At 39.5% G+C, this 14,897-nt stretch overlaps 1 protein-coding gene across 1 annotated transcript in view; it reads left to right on the top strand.

The window, feature by feature from the left end:
* The first annotated feature begins 9,447 nt into the window (after positions 1-9,447).
* wscd2 (WSC domain containing 2) overlaps positions 9,448-14,897 on the top strand; it is a 39,718-nt gene continuing 34,268 nt past the window's right edge. The window contains exon 1 of the mRNA XM_017413989.3: positions 9,448-9,976. The gene's annotated coding sequence lies outside the window, so the exon portion shown is untranslated. The remainder of the gene's footprint in view (positions 9,977-14,897) is intronic.

Here is a 14,897-nt window from a genome sequence, read left to right as displayed (position 1 = left end):
TCACCGTAAGCTGCAATGTCAATTATTTGGGGAATTATAATTTATTTGAACCATTCTTTTCCCAGAGTAAAATGATTTTACAACAAACAGCTTCAATGTTTAGTTTTTTTATTAAACAAGAACTGGGTACACAGGTTTAAATTCATGTGGTCAAAATTTTATATACATGTTTTAACAAGTGGTACCAAAGGTTTTTGAATGTTTTTTTTAACTCGACAAGGTGCGTTAACTTCTTATTGGTGATCATGATTGACTGCAGCTGTCCATGTCTCTTCACCAGCACAAAAAGGATTTGTTTGGCAGAATTTATTGAACTGACCAGTACTTACTCAGATGAAACAAAACTGGTTAGGATGTTCAGGAACACCAGTGTCACTGTCCACAGTGAAGTTTACATCAACATGAACTGAGAGGATGCCGACACGTAAAGAAACCCCTGCTCTAAAAACAACACCTTCAAGCTTGACTGAAATTCACCGCTGGCCACATGGACAATCCAAATGCCTTCTGGAGAAAGGTTCTACGGTCAGACAAGACAAAGACTGAGCTGTTTGTTCACAATGAATCGTGAGGCTTTTAAACCTCCGAACACTGGACTAACTGTCGAGCATGGTGGTGGTAGCATCATGTTGTGGTGGTGCACTGACCAAAGTGGGTGGAATATTAAAGAAGGAAGACTACTTCCAAACTCCTAAACTTCACCTCAAATCAGCAGGTAGAGCATTGAAACTTGGACATATTTGATTGTTCCAGCAGGACAACAATCCAAACACATCAGAACTGTTTTTTGAGAGAATAAAGCAGGCTAACATTAAACTTCTGAAATGCTCTTTTCAAAGCTTTGACCCCAACCCTATTAAAAATTTGTGAACAGTGCTTGAAAGCTGGGTTCATGCCAGGAAACAAACCAATTTAAATGAACTCTACCGAGAAGATTGGTCAAATATCTAGCCAGAGTTATGACAAAAGCTTGTTGATGGACACAAAAAGTGTGTGGCTGAGGTGCAACATGCTAAGGGACATTCAACTTATTATTAGTGAAGTGTAAGAATAGTTTCAAGCCTTGTGAAAAAGAGAAAGTCCACAATGTACTTAAAATTATTTTTATAAATCATTTACCTTATATGTTATATAATTATCTAATAAATCAATAAAAGCCTCAAATTAATACGACAGTCTTACCCATGATGAGTGGATGTAAACTTCTGATTGCAACAGTGTATGCATATGAATGTGAAATTTGAGTTGTTAATAAATTAAGCACATCACAACAGAACATTCAATGTTTATTAGGAGAAAGATTCCCACCACTCACACATTAATGAAGAAAACAGGCAGATAATCACAGGCGTGAGGGACTCATTGTGATTTGTTTGTGACACCGACAGCAGGCTGAAGACCAAAAAACAGCTGTGTCAGACACACAACCAGCAGCAAAGACAAAAGGTTTAAATGGAGCTTAATGAACTAATCATTATTTTTTCATAACGAGTGAAAGATCTTTAGTAACATTATCCTGTGCCACAGCAGTGACATTGAGACGCCTCCTGAATAGCAATTACAGCGCGTGGCTGATTTCACAGCCTCGGCCTTCTCAGCAGAACATTTCTGTGGCTTTAAAATCTACAATAAAAGTCTTTTTTCCTCTCGCTCTCTCTCTGATTGGCTGGAGTGGGACTGCCACAGATTTAAGCAGAATGCCTAAGAAAGCCCGCTAATTAAAAGATTTCTCTGATGAATTCAGCAAGCCTTATAAATAATGCATAATATTTTTGAAACTTTTCAGTACGACTGTTGAATTATTAATACCAGCAGTTGTCACCAGGTTTAATAGATGAGGACTGCTACCTAAGTAAATCCCACTCCACTTTGCTCCTTCTTATCATTTTTTCCCCGACAATCAGATAAGCCAAAAGCTTTCTTTTGTTTTATATTCACGACCTGATCCCAGGACAATTGATTACTGTTTGTTACACCACATCGCAGCATGTCACATGCTGCCTGTAAAAGCATTTATTCTCCTTTACAGCTCCGCATATGTTGGAAAACCAGAGTTAAAAGCTGAAATGATTCAGGGAAGTTCACAATGTGCAGAACAATTGGATATTCTTATTTAGGATTACATATTCTTAGTACTTTTGTGTTTGTTAAAAACCAAATTACAAATAAAAAAATACTAATAGTTGTTAGAATCACTCATCATAATACTGATTTGATGAACTGCTTTGCCTGTCCCACTTCAGGGTCAACAAGAAAGCAAGTATTGGGAGTGATGGAGCCTCTTTCATGAACGTGTTTTTGAGCAGGACCTTTAAACGCATCGCAGGGGCAGAAGTGTTTGTGGGGTAGAGCCTCAGTTTGAAGGCAACGTTGAGAGTGACTCAGCAAAAATCAAACCAAGGGAGAAACACAATGGTCAAGTAAAAACAGCGACAAGAAAATACAAAACAGTTCCAAAAAGAAAAAACAAATATATGGAAAATATGAAAATAGAGCCAAAATTAACTGTTAACAAATGTGTAAGAAGCACAGACAGAAAATAAAGTTTTAATTACTGAAAGACAAGCGAGAAAAAAAGCAAAACTCAAAATAAAAAGACATTTGGATGTTATTTGTGGGGAGAAAGGTGTGTGTGTTTGTGTGGGTTAGTGGTTTTAACATCTAAATTTCACCACATACTTGTTTCCATTCAGTCCTGACAGAAAGGCATGATCTGTCACTAACACAAAGACATTTACTGCTAAACACAGAAAACAGTGTGTCGGATTTGATGGGATCAAATCTTCTGATTGTCTGTAGGGACCCCACAAGGCTCTATTCTTGACCCAGTTCTGTTCACACTCCAAGTTAATGGTTTACTAAATCAAAACCCAAATGTTAATGTCCAAACGTACCCAGAAGATCGTGTTTTTTTACTCAAAGAAAATGACCAAGAACCATCAGTAATTCTTACATCTGCAATGAGTCAAGGACTAGCTTTCTAAACTCATCTTTTTATTAATTACAAAAACCTGTGTGTGTGATCCTTATGAAACATACTGAGAATATTTTGTGTTCTGTTGTTTTTTCGAGGGAAAGAAGCTTAATGTGGTGAGCAAACTGAGACATCCTGGGACTCCACAATATCCTTTATAAATCCTAAGCTCTTTTTAACTCACTGCTTTTTGCCTGTTTGTGTACTTGATTTTCTCTTATTCCCTTTTTTAGGTGTTTTACCAACAAGCTGTCAGAGACCACAGATGAAAAAAGCTAAATATGGCACTTTTACAGGGTGTATTCATGTTTATTAATGTGGATTATCCCTTCTGAATAATTAAAGAATAAACTGTGAGACAAAAGAGGTTGGGTTTCTTTTCACCATCCAGGGACAGCTTTGTTCGTAGCCTCCATGAGTTTTATGCTTTGTCATCAAAGTAAAAACACAGCTGAACTTCAGTCACACTCTTCCTCATATCAGATGGCAAGAAAACACAGAGGCATTAATTTAAAAGGGGTTTTTTTAGATTTAAGCTTTTAAAAGGGGAACTTTAAAATCCTACCAGAATTAACTTGATGGGAAAAATGTTAAAGAGGAAGTCAGCTATGTTTTATTTAACAACTCCACTGTTTGCCCTTATAGTACATCAGAATAAACTAAGAAGTATTATGAGCACAAATCATTTAGAAAAGATACAAATCACAGAAAGGATGACTCTCAAATGAAGCAGAAAACGTGGCTTATGTAACTGCAGCCCGTTCCAAAAAGCTGCCTGCAGAGCGAGCAATAAGTGTGCACTAACTGAAAAGTCAAACAGGCTGTTCAGTAACAACAGTCATCGATTGTGTTATTTCTGTTTTCAGATCAATAAGAAATATTCCAGACAGGATGTTTTTTTTTTTTCATTTGGCAGTCATGATAACCACAGCATGGAAAAACCTACACATAATCAATTCATGCGTCACGTTGTTAAATGTGTCGAACTGGGGGAGGACGTCACTGTTCATCCCATCAATACTCTCTGTGGGAAAGAGGCCAACAGAAAGATTATGAACAAGACAGATCAGACGTACAAAATTACAAATGAAAACTACAATAATGGCAAATATGTTGGACTGTGTACAGACATCTAGAAGATTAATGACTTTGTTTAGTTTAATGCTGTAAAAAGTTGATTATGTTAATTCATTCATTAGCTAATTGGCTAAAAAATAAAACTTGTGATCTATTTCTAAGTAATTTACAGACTTTTAGATGTAATTACAACAACACAGATGCTCACAGGCTTGATTTTTTTGCAACAACCCAAGCTGTTTCAACCCACTCTGTAAATGCAGATCAGCAGCACAGAGGTAGCTGCAGCAACAGGACCCAACACTTCAGACTGTCTGTGCTCTCTGATTGCAGATTTTTTTTACTTCATTGTCTTACACGGAGTCTGTCCCTGTGGAAATAAGCTGATATCAAATAAGCAGCTCAGAGGGACACAAATTATTTACATCCAGTCATGCTGCCACGAGTTTCCTATGCACACTTTTTCCTTAAAGATTTGGTGATTTATTTTTAACCAGTAGACAGAAAATCCTCTGTTTAATTAGCGACAACAATGTATGCGGATGTTCTTTGTGACTGGAATGTGATTTCTTGTCAAAGCCTTTGAACTATGGGCGCTTTGAGCAACCAAAGATAAAGCCCATTCTAATTTAGAAAAAGCGAGGATCTCTTCAATTCACACTAAAACAATCATGGCTCTTTTGTAGGTTTTTCCTTCAGTGTTTGCCAGATTTTTTTGTCACCCAGTGGAATCGAGACACTGTTAGACACACTTTCTACTTTGTTTTAGTAAATGGATCAGTCTGTGCCTTAGATCCCTCCTTATGTGACAGCCAACTTGCTCTCCTCAGTCCTCATGTCTCCTCACCATCCTCATCTTCAACCAAGCTCTCTACATCCTGCCCTCCACTCCTCTAACCTGTTCATCTTACCAAAATCCAATCCCTGTCCTTCTCTTGTGCCACTCAAACAATCTTTCTGGATCAATCTGCTCTGAACGACCTTCTCTCTTCTCTCTTGTGCTCTTTAATTTTCTTCTTTGTGCATTTTTCGAAAAATGACTAAACCTGAAATTTAACACACATTAATACGGCAACGTATCCGACACAGTTGTGAATTCATCCAGTTTACATAAGAGCTGCCTTGAAACTTTCCATCATGTTTTAGTTTGTCAAGCTTTCAGTTCATCCAAATATTTGAGTATCAGCAAGCTTTTTTTGCAGCCCACTTGTGGTCTGTGGGATTTAGGTCAGAGCTCTGGGAGGGCCAGTCACAACACTTTGATTTTCTCCTGCAAAGGCAGAAAATGTTCCTTCAACAGGCAGCTGGTGTGTTTTGGATTATTAACCAAAAAGAACATCTGTTTCTGCCTTTCTGTCGCTTGGATTTTTTTCTGATTCCTTTCAATTTCAACCCAGAATGTCTGTGTACCCATCACAGTTTGTGACATCTGACCACTGTAAGAAAAACAGCAGTGGACTTTGGAGTTTCCCTAATTAACTGCATCCTGAGTCTGAGCTCAGTTTGGAGTTCACCACAGAATCTTTTCATCATCACATCAGTCCAATGTCTCTTTGAGAGAGCGAGTTTATAAATGATTCCTACTGCTTATCTATCTGTTTAGTTACTGATCTGATTTTGAAAGCTATTTCCTGATCTTTAAAAGGTGCCTAAAGGTGGGATCTTACTGAGCTGCAGTAGTTGGGAGACTAGTTGTTGACTTAAAAACTGTAGAAAAATTGTGAGAAAATAGGCAAGTTTTCTGTTACAGCCTCACTGAACTGTGTGTGCAGCCTTGTTTTGAGCAGCCAATTTTTGAAAATCAAACATAATTTAATTTAATCTACGAAAGGGCACTTTTGAAACTGTGGTGATTTGGGTTTTTTCTGTGTTATGGTTTTGTTTTTATTTAGTTTGTTGGTTTGCTTGGTTTCTGTCTTGTCTCTTGTTTCATGTTTCATTTGCTCCTCCTCAGTCTCTCTCTTTATCTCCCTGCCACACCTACACCTGTCCCCACTTTGTAATCACGTCACCTGTCTCCATTTACCTAATTATCCTCAGTCTTTAAAACCCGGTCATTGCCTTCCACACTCCGCTGGTCCATTGTCTAATGTTTGTTGGTTTTTGTTTGCCGTTTGCTGCTATGCTCCGTACCTTGTCTCCTTGTTGTTCTGCCACCCGTGTTTTGGATTTTTTTGTTCGTTTGAGTTGCTGCCTTGTCAGCTTTTGTTTTGTTTATTTTTATTTAATAAATTAGTTTATTTGATTATGAGTCTGTGCTCAGGGTTCCTCTCCGTCCACAATCCTGACAGAAAAAAAGACAGTTTTTTTTTTAATAATCATGCTAATCAATGTGGTTTTTAGACCTGTCAGAGGAGAGCTCTCGTGAAGGTGTCAAAATACAGCTCTAATTGAGACAAGTTGGAGAACCCCATGATAAAATTTAGGTGGGTTTGAGGCAAGTTGGAGACGCCCTTTCTAACCATTTTGCGAGAAAAGTTCTTTCACAAACTTTTTTAACATGTTCAAAACTCAAACAATGAAGCTGTCCATCTCCAAGACCAACCAATTAAGTTGAGAGCCCTATAAAAGTCTCAATACATTTTAGAGACTCTCTCATGGATGCCGTTCACCATCTCACCACAGTCCAGTGAGATACCACCTTTAATGCTGCTTCACACCTGTTTCCCTTGATTCTAGCTGCAAGGATGACCTCGTTTCATTTAGAGTTGTTTTAAGATAGAAACAATCCAATTTGGTCTTGACTCTGCTCATCAATCCAGTCAGAATTCAACTCTTTTTTTTCCAAACTGATGTTTAAAGAGCTATCTACAACAGGTAAGATGTTAATTGTTCATAAACTTTTCACAGAATCCCACTTTAAAAATCGGAACTATTTCTTTAATTATAAATTGTAATTACAATTATAAATTGCTCTTAGCAAAGTCAATTAAAGACTAGGCTCTAATTTTTAAGCTACTTGTAAATTTGGGGGTTTGAAACATTTGATTGGTTGAAACCTGGACTCAGAATTTTAAAGAGTTTAATAATCATCGACACATGAAGTTAAAACCTTGATTTAAGTAGTAAACATGCAGCTGTAATTGGAAACCGAATTCAGAAAACAAGTCAATACCTCACACTTCCACCTCCAGCTCTTTTTCTTTTACTCTTGTCGCTCGCTCTCAGTGTGATAAGCTAGAGTTACAGTATTGAGAGTTTACTGTTCCAAATGTGTTTTCCTCGGTGCGCTCTTCTGGTTTTTGATCTCTTGTTAAAATTTAAAGAGTCCTGGTCCCTCAAAACACACTTTAAAACCAGCCGCCACAGCTTTCTGAAAATAGTGCAACAGAGAGCTGCAGGCAGTTGTTTTAAACTAAAGGTTTTATGATGAAGCCTGAAAGTGAAAAACAGTCAGTGAAGATGAGACAGACTTCTGACATGAGTGTGAGTTTTTTTTTTCTTATATGTAAAGTTCAAAACTAAACCACAGTAAAGGAAACAAGTTTCTTCCCCCACCTTGTAAGAGACTAAACACCTTTCTTTGTACCATCACATTGAAATGATTTGTGACACGTGTTTTGGATCCTGATTTATGATTAAAAACTCACAGTGACTGAGCTCGTACTGTAGCTCCATCTTATTTCTCATGAGGCTCTTTTCTGGGAGCCAAAAGCTTGATCGATCTCCTGTGGGACAACTTCTCAGAGAATTCAAAGGACCGGTGCGTGTGAGCTTACATGAAATTATCCTCATAAAAAAAAATAAAAAATTGACTTGAGATATGAAATAATAAATATTCCAGTGAATCATGCAGGGATTTTTTTAAAAAAGCATCAGTTTCACAGTGGAGGGTTTTGTTCGTCTTTTTGCTATCTGTACTCACTGTGGCGATTGTCAGGCATTGAAAGACGACAAGATATTAAAAATGTGAAAAAATTCTTCTGCCAACGTATTCCCCACGAGAGAGCAGAGATTTTTTTTTTCACACAAAGAGCCCATTATCCTCTGTTTGCGTCTGTTTTCTGCATTTGAAAGTGAGATAAACCCTTGTTTGTCACATGCAGCTTGTGTGCGAGCTTCGGCTGCTGCCTTGTAATGTAGACGCTTTCCATTTTATCTCTGTTCCCCATTTGTGACCTCCAGTCTATGTCTCCTTGAAAAATATATTAAAAAATATAGAAGTTCTGGATCCATCTGCAGCGACCAGCAGAACAGTTTATCAAATCAAACCAGCAAAATCCATTTGACTTTCACAAATATTAGACAGAGATGTTTTTGGCCACTGTCCCATTCTGTCTGCCTGGTTCAGTATGAGTAATATCCTCACTGTGTGCTGGTGATTTCAAGAGTGCACCTCTGAGTAGAAGTCTGCAGCTGAGTCGCCTCGCAGAGAAGATAATTGTATATGACAGTGCTACAGGCGACAGCACAGACAAACAAGCAACTCATGAATTGATGCTGCTGAAATACGCAGAGTCATTCCATGTTGAGTCAGCATGCCAATCCCTCAAGGCCACAGACCAGCATTAAAACGATAATAAGTCAAATTATCCAGACAACAAGTAAGGGTTTGACTAACCTCCCATTTTTCTCAAACACACAACATTCCCTAATTCATCTTTTACTTGCTGCTCTTCATTTAGCAGGTCCACTCAAAACTTTAAAGTCCCTGAAACCTTATGTGCAACATGCATGCGTGCCCTCTGCTTGCAGGATGCAGATTTAATTTGTATCGCAGTTCTAATGCAACTTCCTTCCTCCTTTAAGAGCACAGCTTACAAAGACATACGAGGTTAAACGAAATGGATGATCACTCCAATTTAAGTCCTGTGTGCAGCAGAGACACACATGGCCGAACATCTGGAGGTGGGTTTGAGAGAGAGGCGATGAAGAAAGGATTAAAATCAGAGTGCAAAGCAGGCCAAAATGCAAAACAAATTCGTGAATCTCAATGAGACAGAAAGGGTAGTTTTCTGTGGATGATTAGAGCAGGTTTGCTGAATATAAGTTATTTTATGCAGGCAGTTTCGGATTTTTCATGCTGTGACAAAACAGGGTACATCCAGCTGCATTCTGAACCAGCAGTCCGCCCATTTAAGTGATTTTTGTTACTTATGTCGCTGTTTAGTTGAGTAATAGGAAGCCAGATGCACGACACTGAACAGATGTTGTACACTGACACGACACTGTTTTCGAAATTAACATTATTTGCACGCCCTGACTTTTTTTTTTAGTGTGTGTAGATGGATGGATCCAAATGCGCAAAAGCATCTGCGGCGGGATTCCTCCCATAACTCACGTCCCCTGCTGCCAGCGGCAGTGAGTGTGCTGCCTCACTAATGATAATGGTCACCCGTGTGGCTCGGAATCAGCCCGCTGCGCCTCTGTGAGCTCTGCTGTGTCGCTTTAAGTACAGCAGGCAGTGCTGTTGGTCCGCGTGGGAGCGCAGGGCGCACGGTGCGGCGCTGCGCCTCCCTGCAGCGTCGAACAGTCTGCTTATCGGACGGGCGAGAAAGAGACAGACAGATAGAGAGAGAAAGAGAGAAAAGACAGGTCGACCCCCAGCGTATGCATCACATCCCCGCTCGGACTTGGACAAATTGCAGGAGCGACTGTAACGAAGGAGAGGGTCAAAGCTGCTCCTTTCCTCCTCGGAAGCAGAAGAAGAAGCGGTTTATTCTCGGTACTGAAGAGAAGCAGCTTAGTGAACAGACTGCTCGAGCTAATGGGATCGACAAAACTAACCTTAGCGCTCTGCTGATGAGCAGAGAGCATGCTGCCCGCTCGTGTTTGGCTGAGTTATCTGAGAGCTGAAACACCACGTCTGAGCCCGAGAAGAGATGATGGGGGTGATGAGGATGAAGACCATCCTCAGCTGAGTTGCTTCCTGTGAACTGCAACATCAAAATATCTGCTGGTGTTTCGTCCTGACTCGTGTCTGAGGTAAGACTTCCTTCTTATTTGAATAAAAAAAAAAACAGAAACAAGCATCTTCACTGCAGCAGTGAGTCCTTTGGTTACATTTGTGCTGCAGGGGGTCCTGATGCATGAATACAGCACTGAACAAGTGGCTAAAACCCAAAACCCACACATCACTTCACCAGAATCTATTTTTCTCTCTCTTATTTTAGATAACATCCAGCAAAGATGAAAGAGAACACCACTTGTTGGGTTTAGATGAAGTGATTAACACAAACATCTGGTCTGCAGAGTTTGTGCACAAGACATGTGATGTTGTCTGAAGTCCTTGTATTTCTGATGCTCATGTTTTTGCTCTTTGTCATGTTTCCTTGTCACGCCCACCGGCCTGTGAATAGATATGAGTCTCACCAGGTACATACGCTTGCTGGTCCACAGAGTGAACATCCTTATCAATTCCTCCCAAGTGTGAAGATGCTGGAATTTCATTAGAGCCCTCCTGCTAATTTTTAACCTGAGCTGTGACTCATGTTAAAAAAAAACAGTGAGGACTGACCTTGCTGAGTTCATTATTGAGTCAAGGAACATGATTTTGAAGGTTTTTAGGGGGTGGGTTGGGAGTTGATGTGGCTACAGATTTATTGTAGAAAGAATTTCAGAATTTAATTTTCTCACCAAGATCTTTTGTAAAAGTAGTTGTCTTGGTTTCTATGCTTTGTGTTTTTGCAAACTGCAAACATTTGGGGGTTTTATTAGCTGGATAAAACATTGGCCTTATGATTGAATCATTTCACTGTTTTCTGGGACTTTGTTTAAAAACATTATTGGAATATAGTATGTATTTTAATTAAGTAACAAGTTGTGGCATCCTGAGATGTAAAGGCACAATCCTTTATTGTTTGAGATGACCTTGATGTTTTGTGGATCTTTGAATTGAACCAACCGCCCATTGTTGAATACAGAAATGAAGGAAGAAGAGGAGCTTTGTAGTTGTTAAGCTTCATCACAAAGCCTGCTCAATCAGTTAATGAATGGTACTAATTGCTCATGCAGCCACTATTTCAGCACTCGTCAAGACTGTGAATATAAAGAGCATGGCGGAGCTCAGTTGTTGTGGCAGTGAGAACATGACCCACGGTTCAGAGCCCATGGGTGCAGACATAGCTGAATCGATCAACATAATCATAAATTTAAAAAAAAATCTGAATCTAAAAGACATTAAAAAATCTGACGAGAGTTTATGTCACATTTTAGAATGGATGTGGTTTCAGACGAAAAAATAAATAAAATGACATTGATGTTGCTAACAGCCGTTGTGATGTCCCGAGAGCTCAGTTCTCCCCGAGGCAGCGAGGAACAGGCGTCAAGGAAATAAGCCAGCATCTAAAAATTCATATTTGTACACTTGTTAAATAGAGGACGCCGTTCCCACAGCTGTTGTTGTTGTAGAGAATAATCAGGGTCAAAGTCGCAGCATTTTGTATCCTCAGGAGCCCCTCTGGCATTTAAATGGATTCCTCTGCGACTCTTCTGTCAAGATTAAATCCTGGAAGGAAAAAGTCTCTCTGTGATTTCTGATGTTTAAATTCAGAGACTTTCACACAATCTTAGCTGTGGCTGCAGAGAAGAACCTGACGGTGACTCAGATACGGAGACTTTTGTGTGTCAACGGGGTGGCCAGCTGCAAAGTCAGAAGCCTTTGAATTCCTCCAAAAGCTTATTTTTACCTATGGCCTCTTGGCCAACCTCTCAGGGACATGCCGTGGATCACATCCAATGGCTGCAAGCTTTGATGATCACTAGGGGTATGGACAGGAATAATAGTTTGTGTGCTTTTGCTGGCCATTACAGTCCAAAACTGCAGTACAGGGTAAGTTTTAAAGGCTCGGATGGGGCTTTAGTTCCTGATATATCACCACCAAAAAAGGATGTCAGGATCCTTATTAGAGCGCCTACAAAAATAGCTTGGCATTAAATACTTTGCCTTCTTTGCCAAAGTCATCCTGGACCTTTCAGACTGTTTCTTGTTTTAAAACCTTTAAAAACAAAACTTTTGCATCACGTGGCGTCACATTTATTTTTCATATATATTTAAATCCTTTTGAGAAAGCTAAAAAAAAATTGTTGCATTGAAGCAAGGTCATCAGCTGTGCCGTGTGTTCATGTCAGTCAGATTTTCAGCTTTTAATAGGATTATTCTCAACACCAGACTGATGACTGCTTATACAGGTGGTAAGAAATCCGAAGCCAGACATCAGACAGAGCTGGGGAACCCCCGTACCTTATCTGGGGAATGCACTGATGGATATGCCTTGCCTTTTTTTTTTTATGACTCAGGTTAAAAAAAAAAGGAAAACAAACTACAATGACAAACTTGATAAATGTTGATTGAACTGAATTCAGTTTTGTTATTTTCAAACAGCAGCATTCATTTTGCAGTGACTGGATTCAATTTAAAAGCTTATTACATTTTTGAAGTCAGACCTGCTGTTTACGCTTTTTTCTCAGACAAGAGGCAGACATCCTACTAAGGACATGTTTAATCCAACCAAGGCTAATATAAGGTTTCTGTGTGTGTGTGTGTGTGTGTGTGTGTGTGTGTGTGTGTGTGTGTGTGTGTGCATGGATATTGTCTCCTGGCTGGCATGCCAGTGTCAAGTCTTCAGTTATTTTTTCACTTGAGATATAATAAAAAACACAAATTATTGTCCACCAAGATGTCATTTGTTTGCATGGTACAGAAAGATTGTTTTAGTCATAGGAGAGGTTAAACACAGGAGAAAAGGGTAATGAAGTAACCAGTAAAACTTGAGTGAAACAAGGGAACAAAAAAAAAACTCTGCCATTGCAGGAAAGCAATTCAAGAATTGACTAAAAGGCTTGACTAGATATGAACTCAAACGCACATCTAAGGAGGTTGCACAAAAGGATAATCACTAAATGAAGAACAAGTGTGCTGGTTACTACGATGACCAGGAGAGAAGATGAGGCTGAAAACAAAAGAAACCAGACATGAACAAAAAAACTATATAAACCATTTTAAGTTGCCAAGAATATCTAGAACTTTAAATGGGTTGTATTCTTGTGTGCTTAAGTTTTGACTGGTTTGTTTTACAGAGCTGTAGCTGTTGTCTGTTTTGTCAGAAATAGTATCCTTCATGTGCGCAGCTTGTCAGTTTGGTTTTCTTTTTAGCTGCATCTCTCCCAACCATATCTGTTTCATTTAATCAAAGAGCATGTTTTTTCACTTTAGGAAGTGTTTGACTGTCACATTATTTATTATCAGGGTGTCAGTCAGGGATCCCAGCTGTGGTATCAGCTCTGGCTCCCTTTAGTCTGACCCAAACTGTTTACCCTCAGCACCATCAAACTGAATCCCAACTCTCTGAACGTCTGGCTCCAACCTCTCAGGAGAGACACGCAGCTTGACATTGTGCAAAAGATGTGGGGAGAGTGTAAAAGCCCTGTGAAAATGGCAAATAAAAAAGATGAGCAGCAGAATGTAGGCTAGGGAAACAAGAGAATACAAAAGGCTAATTTTCTGGTGTCCGTGGCTGACCTTGAGGCAGTGTCAGTCAGCAAGATTAACACATCACCTCTGTAATTGCTCACCTGGAGTAGCAGACCTCCCTTGTTCTTTCTTCAACCTGATCCCTTGCTTCACAAAAAGGCCTTTGTGGTCGTTAAACTGATGGGCTCTGTTTTCTGTACCTGCTGCACCAACAGAGGTCCAACATAGGAACTGCAAAGCCTTTAAATAGCAAAAATTTAGTTGGCCCAGTTCACCTCTAAGCAAGCTAAACGGTCTGAGTAGCTGCCTTTTGGTTGTTTTTGGTGCATCTTCAACCTCAAACTAAAAGCTCAATTTTAACCCTACAATAGACTTACTTACTCCAGAATAAAAATACAAGAATTGTACAATACATCATTTTCCAAAGAGTGCTGGTTAGGAGGCTTAACTAACCATAAATTAAGCCACCATGTTAACTCAAATAAAATGGTCAGCTTTTCCTGTGTTTGCACCCCCTCTTCACATGCAAACAGCACTTTTGGTGAGAAAATCAGATTTTTTGCAAATCTTTGCTTGTGTGGACAAAGATAATTATTTTCAAACAGAAAAAAACACCCATCTGTTCAAAATCATCCCAATTAGTGTCGTCAGGGACTAAAATTATAGCAAAAATGATCAAAAATTTTAAAACTCTATTAGTGTGCTAAAGAAGTTATTAGAGCAACATCAGCGAGCGGCTCTGTGATGTTTCCTCACCTTTGAGAGCATCGCCTCAAACAGTGTCAGTGAAAACACATCCAGACTGCACTGTGAAGAATTAGACAGATTTTAAGTTTTAAACAAGATGTCAGCAGATTTTTGATGAGCTCTGTGCTAACAATGCTGGCATTACAGAAGCAGGAGCCCCCCCACCCCACCCCCCGCCTCCTGTGATAAAGAATGTGACGGATTGGAGCCCCCTCTGGGTTTGTCAGCCTGTGCAGTCAGTTTCAACAGCAGCGTCAGATCTCCTTTCAGTGTGCCGGGCTCTAATTGGCTTGTCACACTGGCTCGGGAAATTTGTCAGGTTGCTGCGAAGTGAAGCACTTTGCCAAATCAAGATGTGCATCATTATGTTTCCATCTTCAGCTGGAATAATGGTATACTTAAGCTTTTAAGTGGATAAACTACTTTTACCTATTTCCTGTTGGGAATATGTCATTAAAGGGTAAATAGTAGTACTTCCTAATGATAGTTTTCTGCTCTGTAATTGCATCCATTGGGATTTCATGTGAAATGTGTGCAGCAGTAACCAGGCTGTGCTTATTCATACACACCTAAAATAGGAGCTTATTATTCATACATGTTGTTTAATTAAACTTCTGCAGCAGCAGTAGCAGCAGTAGCAAGGATAAGTGCCCAAGTCTGTCCCCTTATCAGCTACTTTTCTGAATC

Source organism: Kryptolebias marmoratus, linkage group LG1 (genome assembly GCF_001649575.2).
Source record: "Kryptolebias marmoratus isolate JLee-2015 linkage group LG1, ASM164957v2, whole genome shotgun sequence".
Taxonomy (NCBI): Eukaryota; Metazoa; Chordata; class Actinopteri; order Cyprinodontiformes; family Rivulidae; genus Kryptolebias; species Kryptolebias marmoratus.
The sequence above is the reverse complement of the archived record's forward strand: the minus strand, read 5'-3'. Positions and strand labels throughout refer to the sequence as shown.